We start from the raw sequence: 12605 nt of genomic DNA on the forward strand, positions 1-12605 counted from the left end.
ATGTATGTTTGATGCAGGCTTTAATCTTTAAGAGTAATTGTCTATGGCTTTCCAGCGTTTGTTATAAAAAATTCCCTTGTATATAAAGTGTTGCGCCTTTGCTGATGGCACGTGCCGTGTGAACAACTTCCTTTTTTTTTTTATAGTTCGCCTTTTCGTTTGTGTAATGTCTGTGCTCCCAGTAGGTGGCGCTGCCGATTTGCTTTATTTGTATGTATTTCCCTTGCAGAAACGTAACGTTGGAGGGATGGTTCAGGGATCTTGTTGTGTTGCTAGGGCAATACTTTGTGGACCGGCAAATGGCTGTTACGCCAGCGACGTTTTCTGTGGTCCTTTACTCTGATGTAGGGTGAGGGGTTGTATGCGAGTTCCGCGCTGTTTTTGAAAGATGCTTACTGCTTCCTTATTGTGGTATGTCTTTTCCCTCTTGATCACGTTTATATTAGTGACTGTCTCTTTTTATTTCTCCCCACTGGTACCTGCTAGGTAGTGTTCCTGTGGCTTGTCGGGGGTCTAGAATGCAGAGATTCTTTGATTGATGCCCTTGCTGGATGCACGCAGGGTCGGGCTGTTTCTGGGGACTCTTTCCTCGTCGCCAATTGTTGTGTGGTGCTCTTTAAATAACTAAACCGGATCTTATGGGGAACATTAAGTTTATTGCAGAGAGCCCCCAGGAGGATGCACTCTCTGCACCGTTAAGCAATACTACTGACGCCGCTCTCTAACTTCTGTGTGTTCGAGAAAGGGTTCAGAAATACATCGCAACATCCATCCAAGTTACTTTATACTAACTTTCTAGTTCTGGTTTCGTTTAACCAACTAGGATTTAAAGAAGATGTTTAATGCGGCGTGTACATGTTTTGTATCTTTAAAGCAGGGTTTAGTTTTCATTTTGGAGTTGAAATTATGAAAATTGGAATACAGTGGGGTGTGCTAACCTAACCTGGTATTATTTTGTGATTCTTTATCTGTTAAGTGGGATTATGCATACTTTTGTGTACTGGTAATTTTAGAGCATATACTGGCTGTTGGAGCGTTCATTATACAGCGATCTTGTACCCCGAACATACTGGCATTATGGAATAGTGCAATTTAGTAATATACTAGGGTTTTCAAACTGGGAGTACATTAGGATTTACTAACTGTATGTAGGGATTGTCAATTTCGTGTTGTTCTAGGATTGTCCGACATAGATATTTTCTGCGACGCAAACTGGTAGTATATTCCCCCATGTCCTTTCTTCCTTGTCCCAGTATTTAACAAACCGACAATTCGCCTCCACTCCCCTTGCCCCCAGCTTTTCTCTGAGGAATTGCTTTGAAAAAATGACATACATTCAAGTCCTCCCCATATAATATGTCATTTAGCATTTATATAGCGCTCTATCATTGGTATGACCTCAAAGCGCCGTTGGTATGACCTCAAAGCGCTGGTAGGTTGAACGCCCTTGGGGACCGTAGTCCAGGTCAGTTGAGAGAGTAGGTTATCGTAGGGTGCTTGGGTGCACCAGATGTGTGTAGCTGATGTAATTGCCTGGTGGAAGCTGCATCCTAACACTAGGTGTGATGTATTGATAGTGGTTGAATGTGTGCATTCGGGCGGGTGAACACCTAGACTGGGTTCTGGCTGCTTTAGGCCTGTCGGACGCCTATGTGGGCAGTTCGGCCGGTTTGTCATGGGGTATAGCTGCGTTTTATTAGAGTGATGAGGTGTTCGTGGGGTAATGTTCGTATGTGAGCAGCTAGGCCTAATTGATCAAGGGGTCTATACACTCTGTGAGTGGTGGTGCAGAGGATAGAGTAAGCATAGTGATATGGGAGGAGAGTTTGGAATTATGATCTAGGGAGATCGATATTCTGCATTTCAGGCATGCGGTTGCTTCTTAGGGAATTAATAAGCGTATTCAATGATGACATTGTTTGGGATCTCATTGAGCATTAGTCATCAGGTTGCTATGGTTCAATTGCTTCAGAAGAACGAGGTTGCTTTTGGAAAGACATATTTTTAGAGCTTTGTGGAACGTCATATAGTCATGGGTGTGTCGAATATAATGGGCGAGTTCCACATAGTTGGGGCCAAGGTTGAGAAGGCAGATCCTCCGATTCTGACAGAGTTAGAGGATGGAATCACTAGACGGAGGGCAGTGCTTGATCTTAGGGTGCGGGAAGAGGGGGGTATGGTTTAATCTTATCCTGTAGGTATATTGGGCCTGTCTTGTGGGGGGGGGTGAGTGATGCATAGGGTCTTGAAGGTGGCCCTTTGTCCGACTGAGAGCCAGTGGAGGGTTCGGAGAGCGGGTGAGATGTGGTCTCTTGGGCCTAGGGGAAGGGGCAGTTTTGCAGCAGAGTTTTGAGCTCTTTGTAGTTTGTTGAGATGGTATGTGGGGGCTCCTAGGTATAGGGAGTTGGCATAGTCCAGTCTTGAGAACACAATAGACATAACTGCCCAAAGTCTGTTAGGGTAGGAAAGGTAGGGAAAAATGCGTCTGAGAAGTTTGAGGTGGTAGTGACAGGATTTTGACACGTTGATCTGACGGGAGAGGCTCAGGCCCGATTCCATAGTGCAGCCTAGGTTTTTTATGGAGTCGGAGGGGGGTGGAGGTGGGCCATGGGAGCAGATGTGGTAGAAGGGCAGTTTTTACTTTTTTCTTCAATTCTCAGTACAACACGGGTGCATACATACCTATTTGGTTACTCATCGCGTTTGGGTCAATTTTTGGTGTTGTGCCGTGCACAATGTCGCTTTATTTACTATCTTTCCGCACATTTACATTGACATGCATATGCACATGACACTTTCCTTATACAAACGCCACACACTTGCGCATTTTTGCTAAACGTGCTCCCTTTGAACTATACCTTTTTTTTTTTTTTTTTTAGTTCTTTTAGTGGCAATATATTTCCAACATTGCATAACGTGCATTTTTTTTAACACGTTCATGCGGATCCGCTTCTCCCGTATCCCCGTCTCCATGGGGATGCGAGGCGCTGGAGCGTGGGCGCTGACGCTCCGTGACGCCTCGCGGGATCTCCTAAGCAACCATCCAAACATTGGTTTTCCACACAGCCGTGGCTCGCAGCACTTCAGTGTGAACGCACACGCGTTCAGGTAAGCATTTCTAATGCTATATTTATTGCAAACACACTTAGTAATGTGTTCACATATCATAAGGCACGAGTTCCGTTCAAACATTTTTTAACATATCCGCGATGTCTTACAGCCCCGAACTTCTGTTGAACCAGCATTAGACCATGAACACAAGCACTACGGGACTCAGTCATGAGATACACCACAATCTTCTTTTCCTTTGAATCTTTTCACATTTGCATAAAGTACTTAGTGGGTCATATTACTAACAAATGTGCCTCATTTTGTTTGCCCCCCCCTTTTTTCTTTGTAAACACCTGATTGTCCCACCCATGGTTTATAGTGATAATTTCGAAAACAAATTTTTTTTTTTACCCATTTTTTTTTTTTATTCCCGGACCCCCCAAAATAAATATATAATAATAAAAAAATCGATATTTTTTTTCGATATTGTTTCGAAATTCTTTAAAAAAAATGTTTTTAAATTATGACTGACCACCACCACCCATACGCTTATGGTACATATTGGAATTATTTGCACTATGTATTGTGTATAAACTTTACATAAATGGCTGTGTCCAACTTTGGCCATTATTTATGTCACTTATTGAATATATCAATTGTTAAGGCCCTGAGGAAGGAAGTATATTCTGAAATGCATAGGCCAATACTGCTGACTGTGTTATGTTCCAGGAAATGCTTCGGAGTATAACTATACAGGAGATTGTTACACTTAAGGTCACCTATTAAAGAAAATGTTCTATGGCAAACAGAACTCGGTTCTAATTTCTTACTGTGAAGTGTGAAACCTAACTATATAGAGTTAAAAAAAATTTGCATTTTAAAAAAGTGCAAAAAAAAATGTGCATAAATCTACAGCTCAGTTTTGTTGAGCATACGTGAGAGCACCAGACTTAGCTGGGTAAGGTTATCCAGCTTCTACTTGGAGGTTTGCAGAAGGGCAGTATTGCCGCACATGATTTCTGTTTCAGCAGGGTTCAGAAGGAGGTGTTTTATTGTCATCCATTGATCGATATCGCAGAGACCAGTTTCATGGTCGGGGAGGGGGTCTGTGCCTGACTTGGGAGTTCTTGGGATAATTTGGGTATGGTCAGCGTAGTTGTAACGGGAGATGTTGTACATGCAAATGATTCCAGGTAGAGTAGTCATATAGAGGTTGAACAGGAGAGCAGAGAGGCAAGCTCATTGGGGTACTCCAGTGTTCACAGGGCGGGCAGTTGAGACATGTAATTGCTCTTGTATAGTGCCTGACTGCCACTATTTGTGGCCTTGCTGCGCTTGGCTCTGTAAGAGAAAAAGGTGGGTGGGGTTCATTAGCGGGACAATGGGAAATGCAGATGTAAAACCTGAGGTGTTTATGGTCGGAAGTACCCCGTTCCTGAGTGGCAATCTGCTATACATGGGTTTGGTGGAAGAAACTTGGGACTATGTTATTCATGGGGAAGAGTCCAAGTTCTGATAGACTACAGCTCTTTGGGTCTGGTTAGCCACTTATGTGGGAGAGCGTGACAGGTCTAAAGAGGAGAGCTTAGTCGGGACCAGTGGCGTATTTAGGCTTTCTGCTGCCCTAGGCCCAAATAAGTGCATGCCCCCCCCCCCAACTTTACTCCACCTCTGCCGGACTCTGCACCTTCACTATATTCCGCACCTTCAGCAAACTCTGCGTTGTCCAAACTACGCCCCTTCACCCCCATGTTGTCCGCCATTTTGGCTCCATAATATTATAAGGACGTTTTAAGGTTGCAGGGATTAGAAAGTTATTGCTTCCTCCTTTTATTAATTCAAGTCTGTCATCTTCTATGTTCTGTTAGTTGAAATAGTGTTTTCAGATCTCTGCTGCCCAAGATTTGGAGAAGGCAGTGTGTTCTACAGGTGAGTGTATATAGAGGTAATTGTTACTGCTAATGGCCTACTTTCGGTTAAGTCCGAAATTAATCTTAAATGGAAGTGATAAGAATATAATATAAGCTGTCTGCCAACTGGACACAACTGAGAGAAGGTTTGAATGAGGAATTTTGGTTTCAATGCTAATATCTGGTTTCTCTCACAAATTGCTGTCACTCTGAGAAGGACCTAGACTGGTCTGTAATACTAATGCAACATAACTAAATGTCTACATCTGGTCTTGTCAAATGATGAGTTTACATATGAAATACATTTAAGTGGTACAGGCACATCTTATAAAAAAAATGTTGAAGAAAAAGAACTCCACCTCCTTGTGGTTACAGCTCTGATGTTGGCAAGGGAAAATGGAAATAAGGCAATTTACCTCCTGCAGTCCCTTGGGCTGGAACGCCATTAAAATATGGCAAAATCACAATAATTTGGTAAACTCAGCCTTGGCATAAACATCTCAATAGAGCAAAGAAAGTTGGAGAAGGTTCTTGGAGTCTTTGGCTGTGCATTCTCATGATGGAGTAATGGATAATGATGATCTTGAACATTTATGTGTGGGAAGCAACAGCGTTCCTTGTATCTGCACAATGCAGGCACCTTTAATAACCAATTAAGTGGTATGTACTGTTTACATCATTGCTGTTTGTGCTATTGTTCAAAATACCCCACACTCCAACAGTAAAATTGGGTAATTGGTCCGGCGTTCCAGCACAATATTACCTTTATGGGTGTGGTTTAGGCTATGGGTCTTGCCAACTTGCGTTTAAGGTAATTTAAAATGTTAACTCCGTAGAGTTGGTTGAGCTGTACAATACATAGGAACATTTTGAGATGTGTGGGTATAGATATAGATGTCGTGCTGTCGGTTTTAAGTACAGTTTTCACAGTTAAAGTCCTACATTGTATTTAAAATATAATTAATGTAAAGATTACTTATAAGCATCAGAGTTATGCATTGTGTGACATACTTTGCAGTGGTTCCCCTGGTAGTCTGAGCGTGCAGCAGAATGTCATCAAAGACACACGATAAACCCAGCAGGGATGCCATTTGCCTGCTTAGCACTGAGCAGCTTATGTAAAGATGGCTGAGTTGATATCTTCAAGGGACACCTTTGCAGCTGTGAAACAGTAAGTGCCTTTGGAACAGAGTTTGTTGTTGCCCTAATGTGCCTTTGGGTATCCTTGCACAGGTTTCTTGATGCTTTTGCGCATTCAGATTTACTGTATGCCATTTTAACTTCTCTATGATCTATTTCATGCTTTCATCATTTGGGCGGCCACAGACTTCTGAAATGTAGGGCTTCTGAACATCATTTTAGTGCCACCTGTGGGACCTCTGTACTTGACTTGAGCATAGGCATGAGTTTAATACTATAAAATGATGCATCATTTTTAACCGTTACTTTTCTGAAGGCGAAGCATCATTTTTGCAACGGTTAAAAAAATTACTAATATTTGTTTAACACTGTATGTGTGTATTGATTAGAAAGAACTCCAAAGATAATGTGAAGTGGCACCAATAAAACCAATGAGGTTTTGGCTGTTTTGCATATTAAAGAGCATTTTGGGAATGTTGATGTTAAAGGATATTTGTACCGCGCACTATCACCACCAGAGTGGTCCTCTGGCGGCTCTGAAAGAGGGAGGGTGAGGGGGGTGGGTTAGTGGGAATAAGCTGGAAAAGTGCAAGATGGCAGTGATGTGGTGATGGCAGTCGGTGGGTCCGTTTGCTGGGCTTGGGGTGTTTTACAGTCGGTAGTCATCGTGTGCTGTTGTGCAAGTCTATGTGCGGTCTGTTTTGTTGCTCTGTAGTGAGGTTTGTGCGGATTGCTGCGTTTTGTGGTTGTTTGGTTATAGTTTGAGGGGTGTATGCAGAGGGATGAAATTGTTAGTGGATTGCTGTCCTTGCAATTATTTCTAGATGTGATCCTTGCTATCATTCACTATTCCATCGGAGTGTGGTCGCTTGCTAATTTCAATATTCTGTCTAGATGTGAGGCAGGCTAGTGGTCACGATTCCATTCAAGTGTTGTACTTATCATTCACAGTTTCATTTAAGTGTGGCGCATGCTAACATTCACATTTCTATCTAGATGCGACGCAGGCCAAGGTTAAGAATTCCATCCAAGTGTGGCACATGCTAACATTATTTTACCTGTTTAAAGGTGACGCAGGCTAATCCTGACCGTTCCCTATAGGTGTGGCATTAGTTAACATTGGCCAGAATGTTAGTATGAAATGCAATGCAACATTTACAGTCCAGCCAAGACTGGATTTAGGCTGGTGGTAAAAAATCTCTCCAAGTATGCATGTTGTAAATCTATGGCAGTCTACGTTATGGAGAGGTTAGGTAGAGTGGCAAGGGCTTTCTGGAGTAGAGTAATTGCTCTACACCCCACCAATGCCACACTTAGTTTTGTTGGTGTCAGTTGGCTTCCTTTGCGGACACCTGCAGACACATCTTGGAGCCGCCAATGTCGGAGCCGCGCTTTGCCTTGGGGCCCTTTGCCGCAGGGGCTGCCCTGGGAAGGACTATTTAAATAGGGGAGTTACTAGTCGGGAAGGGGTCTGGGATGTGGGAGGGGTGCTTTCAGGTGTTGGAGCGTGCTGGGAGGCGCTGGACACTACACCAGCCATGTTTGCTATTATGCCCAATCAGGGCCTGGGGGACGTCTGGGAGGCGGGAGGGCGAGGGTGTCCGGTGCTGCAGGGGACTCATGTCGGGTCTGGACATAAGAAATGGAGGCAAGTTTAAAATAAACAAATAATTTTACAAAGCAGGCACAGGAGGGTCGCTTGGCCCACACAAGATAAGAATGCCCGAAGAGTTTTATATCTGTCGTATGTCTGTGAGAGTTGTATGACTGAATCACTACCTAAAGCACACTGGGTTTGGTATGCGTTTCCTTTTTTTTTATTTTTTAAACAATTGACCCTAACAATACAAGTATATATACACGTTTCGACAATAAAGATTTTAACTGTCAGAGTGGAATGACTAACAACTCAAAATTACTCTTGAGAAATAAAATAAACTGCAATAAAATGCTGCTCCTTTGGCAATTTGCCGGCCTTGGCCTAGTAGGCCTTGTTGTAAATACGTCTGAGGTCAAGGCTCTGTTAATGTGTTCCTGGATATGGTGGTGTTGGCCTTCTGTAGGTGGTTGGTGTGTAGTGTTAGGTGGTACGAGGTCTTGGGTGTAAGGAAGTCATGGTATCAAACAGTGAAGACCGAGGCAAGTGATTATTGAACTTCAAATGGGTTGGTTGGACACCTATCTAAACCTAAAGCTAAGAGCGGGAGCAAGCTACGACAATCAAATAATAACGCAGTCCTATTCAAGCCTCTGTCAAATAAAACGGCCTATACTCCTAAACCTATTGCCAATCCTTACTTCTAAATACAAAAGGGTGTGGGACAATGTTGTATTTAAAAAGAAAAGTGTTCCAGAAATACATCAGGACTGTTGAGCAGTAGGCTTCCCTTCCCCACGTTTTCAGCACGGGGCAAGGCAGCACGTTCGAGCTTTGCACGCGCTCTGGCTTCTCGGCCACAAGGGTACAGTTCAAAGCATAGACATCCGGGCCTTCTACCAAAGCCTCTTTATAATAAGTCTTACTGCAGAGGGTTTGTCGTAACAAAGTCTCAATGTTCCATTCCCATCAGGATTTTCACATGCACAAGTTATCACTTTCAATGTTCGTGTGTCTCCCTCTTCAGGCTGAGACCCCCCTTTTTATCACAATATTCTCACTTGGTCTCCCTCGTTCGGGCTTGAACCATGGATCTCCCTTGTTCAGCCTCTGGTCCTCTTGATATGGATCTCCGTCGGTTGAGCTGGGATCCTGTTGATGCGGATCTCCCTCGTTCAGGTTGGGATCCTCTTGATATCATCAAAATCGAAGACTTTTGAATGTGCAATGGGTTTTGCTTAAACAGACGCTGGACCACTTCGATTCACTTCACAATTATTCTCATCAATCTTCTACTTTGATTTCTCTTGGTTGGATACCTTGGAGACTTTCGATTAAGCACATCCCCGGTGCCGGACCACACTGCCACTGAGAGGCTGCTGTGCATATACAAATAATACAGCAGCAGCTGCTGCACCCCTTTCTCTTTTCCCCAAGAAAATTCCTGGGAAGCAATCCCTGAAGTGCGGCTTCTCTTCACTTCCAGCGACGGAGGACCCAGCATAGCTATGGGGTGATTTGTCCCTCAACACCAATATGATTACACTAATACTATAGGTATGTTCTATATCCATCCCAATACAGTTAAGGAGGGGGTGAGGGGGGTGGGGGTGGGGGGGGTGGGGGGATAGATTTCACTCACTCTCCATTGGATGAGTTGGTCCAGGCTGTGGAGGAATGTGAAGATGGTTTGGAGAGTTTACCTTCTAAGGCTCAGCTGATAGTTCCACTAACAAACCACTAATATTGAGGCTGGGTAGCCCAAAAGGAAATACACCATACACAGCTTGCAAAGGTGGTTCGATGCGCTCAGTGAGTGCAAAAATACCTTGAAACAGTCAGGCTTTTTTACAATTTTCAGCATGCTGTTCAGCCCTACTTCGGGTTAACTATTCCATAAATACATCACTAATCTAGGGTTCATGCCAGGTTCATGCAGTTAGTGCCTAAGGCTTTACCTTTAATACATTCGCCAATAAGTCATGGATTACCTTCATTGACACAGGTAATCCTTTACACACAGGTCAGCGAAGGGCAAGGTCTCAGTTCATGACCCTAACAAGTGGCCTGCAGGCAAGTTAAATATTAGCTGTACACAGAGGTCACGCCGGCCATGTTCTATTCTGAATGACATCGTCCACCATTTTAACTCACAGGGTGACTTTACAGGGAGAGAACCTAAAATGGCGGTTTACATTGCTTCTAGGGTCAGGACCTTGCAACACAAATTTCTTCACAAGTAGCTCACGAGCAGCTTGGCGTAGGCCGATATACATATATTCATAGCAATAGGAGGCACAATATAATTTCCAGTTTGACACAGCCACCATCACCTGTGCTGAATGTGAGACCCTACATCTTGAATTAACACCATCATTGTTTTGACATGGTGTTGATCTATCGCCCCCTCGTAATATGCCCGAATTCAATGAAGTTGTGGGACTACTAAATACCTATAGTAGCCCAAACTCATCTACTCTCTTTTTGGGCGACCTCAACTGATTGAAGGGTACGTAGATGATAATGAAGCATTACTTTTGGAAGCATTGCTTACAGATAGTGGCTTCGAAATCATAAACGAACTCCCAAATCCTACACTATCAAAACTGGTTTACACCAGATGTAGATAAGTTGAAAAGGCGGAAAAAAAGGGCTTTAAAATTAATCTGGATCAAACGCCCTTGGATGGCACACAACAAGAATGGCAGAAACTAGACAAATCTTACAAAACATTAATAGTGGACACCAAGAAACCTTTCTATAATACTCAAATTGAGCAAGCATCTAATTCTAAATAAACTTTTCAGCATTGTAAAATCTTTAGAAAAACCCAAATCCTTTGAGCTCCCTATTTAAATCACAGACCAAGACTGTGCTCTAATAACACTAGCATTTGAAGGGAAAATTGCCAAAGCAAGGGACAAAATCTAAGCAACTCGGAGCACCAACATCTTACTAGGGCTCCTGAATAACGGGACATAGACCAATGAGACAGAGGCTTCTTCCTCCCCTTTTTTTTTTTTTTTTTTTTTTCTCAACCCAGGCTTCTCGTTCTCCTCCAGCTCATCGACAGAAATTAATCTGCTGCTAGCTTTCATGGACCGCACCGCCTGTCCATTAAATCTCCTACCATCCAAAATGATATTACAACACAGAGATCTCTTTGAACCTTTCTTAACACAATTTGTTAATGCCTCTTTCTGAGATCAACAAGTTCCAATAGACCTTAAGAAATTGACTATTGCGCCAATAAATTGATTCTGGATCATACCGACCGAAGCAACCTTAAACCAATAACCAACAGCCAGTTTCTTATACAAATATTGGACACGGCCTCCAAATCCCAACTACAGACTTTCATAGAAAACACAACATACAGTCTGGTTTCCGCCCAGCCTATAGCACTGAGACCGCACTCCTGGACCTCCAGACTCACATGTTCGACATCATTGACAGTGGGGAAGCAAGGATGCTGATCCTCTTGGATCTATCGGCAGCATTCGATCTCGTCGATCACGAGCGGCAGCGGACTGTCTACGACAGTAGGGGAGCTGCTCGGAGATGGCGGTTAACTGGATCGAGTCATTCCTGTCTAATCGAGTTTCCAATGTACAATAGGGCGCAGCCACTTCCCTGGTTTCTTCAATAAAATATGGCGTCCCTCAAGGAGCTTCAATATCGCCCCTCCTTTTCATTAATTATATGCGCTCCCTCTGCACGCTGCTAGAGAAACTAGGGGTCTTTTTTACAAACTATGCCGATGACCCGCAATTGATCATCGAGCTAAGTGGCGATTACCATCAAGATTCATTAACATTAGAAAACATCTATGATGCCATTGAAAAACGAATGTCCTCAAACTGGCTCTGCCTAAATGTCAATACGGCCAAGCTACATATTTTTGGATCCCCACAGGTGAGGGCCAAACTAGACCCTGCTTATTCTTCTCGTTGCAAGGTAATAAGATCAAAACTCAATTTAAAGTGAAAACCCTAGGGGTCCTACTGTAGGCCTCACTGAACTCAGATTTGCATGTTCAGAACCTCTGCAAAACATGCAACTACCACCTGAGGCTTCTTCGTACCATACGTCCTTTCATTACCAACAAGAATGCAGTGAAATTGCCCGGGCCGGTTCCATGTCTTTGCATCGAAAACTTTCCATCGGTACATTTTTGCATCAAATTTTTTCCAATGACAAAAAAGTTCATAGAATGCACTTTTAATTTTTATTTATTTTAGCATTTTTTTTGTTTTAGGGGTGGGTACCTCCCAACTCCCCGTTTTATTTTATTTTTAACCCTTAAAAAACTCACCCCAAACAAAATTAACCCTTTACCCCACAAAAATATACATTAAATGAACTTTTTTTTCTTTGGAAAAAATTTGATGGAAAAATGTTCGATGGAACATTATTCGATGGAAAGACTGCATACCCAGTCCGGTTAATGATTCTATCAAGATTAGGCTACGGCAACATCCTACTGTGTGGGGCATCAAAATCGAATCTACGAATATGTCAAGTTATTCAAAATGATGCAATCTGTATAGCTATGACCATCCCAAGGAGAGCTCCCCAAGGAGAGCTCACATCACTAATACCAGGTGAGAACTACACTGGTTACCAGTGCAACAACGTATTAATTTCAAAATTGGTTAATTTAATACACTGCTCCCTTGTATCTCAAACCCATGATTGAGCCTTACAAACCGGTCAGAGATCTACGATCCTCTGACTTGACCTTGTTGTTGGGAATCGGAAGCAAAATAGCTAGTGGCCTAGGCAGATCTTTCCGGGCCCTGGCTCCAGCTTTCTGGAATTCCCTCCCGCTGTCCATCAGAGGGATTTCTGATTGAAACCTTTTCAGAAAAACTTTGAAGACGTACCTCTTCAGCTAAACTTCTAGC

General features: G+C 43.1%; 1 protein-coding gene across 5 annotated transcripts in view; it reads left to right on the top strand.

Annotated features, from left to right (window-relative positions):
* The window catches only part of HAUS4 (HAUS augmin like complex subunit 4), an 845169-nt gene that overhangs the window by 46506 nt on the left and 786058 nt on the right, over positions 1-12605 (top strand). The window contains exon 3 of one of the 5 annotated variants that reach the window (XM_069633842.1): positions 5980-6132. The exons of the other annotated variants lie outside the window; for them this stretch is intronic. The gene's annotated coding sequence lies outside the window, so the exon portion shown is untranslated. The remainder of the gene's footprint in view (positions 1-5979; positions 6133-12605) is intronic. 5 annotated transcript variants of the gene reach the window in all.

Source organism: Ambystoma mexicanum, chromosome 13 (assembly GCF_040938575.1).
Source record: "Ambystoma mexicanum isolate Mex_15411 chromosome 13, UKY_AmexF1_1, whole genome shotgun sequence".
NCBI classification, from domain to species: Eukaryota; Metazoa; Chordata; class Amphibia; order Caudata; family Ambystomatidae; genus Ambystoma; species Ambystoma mexicanum.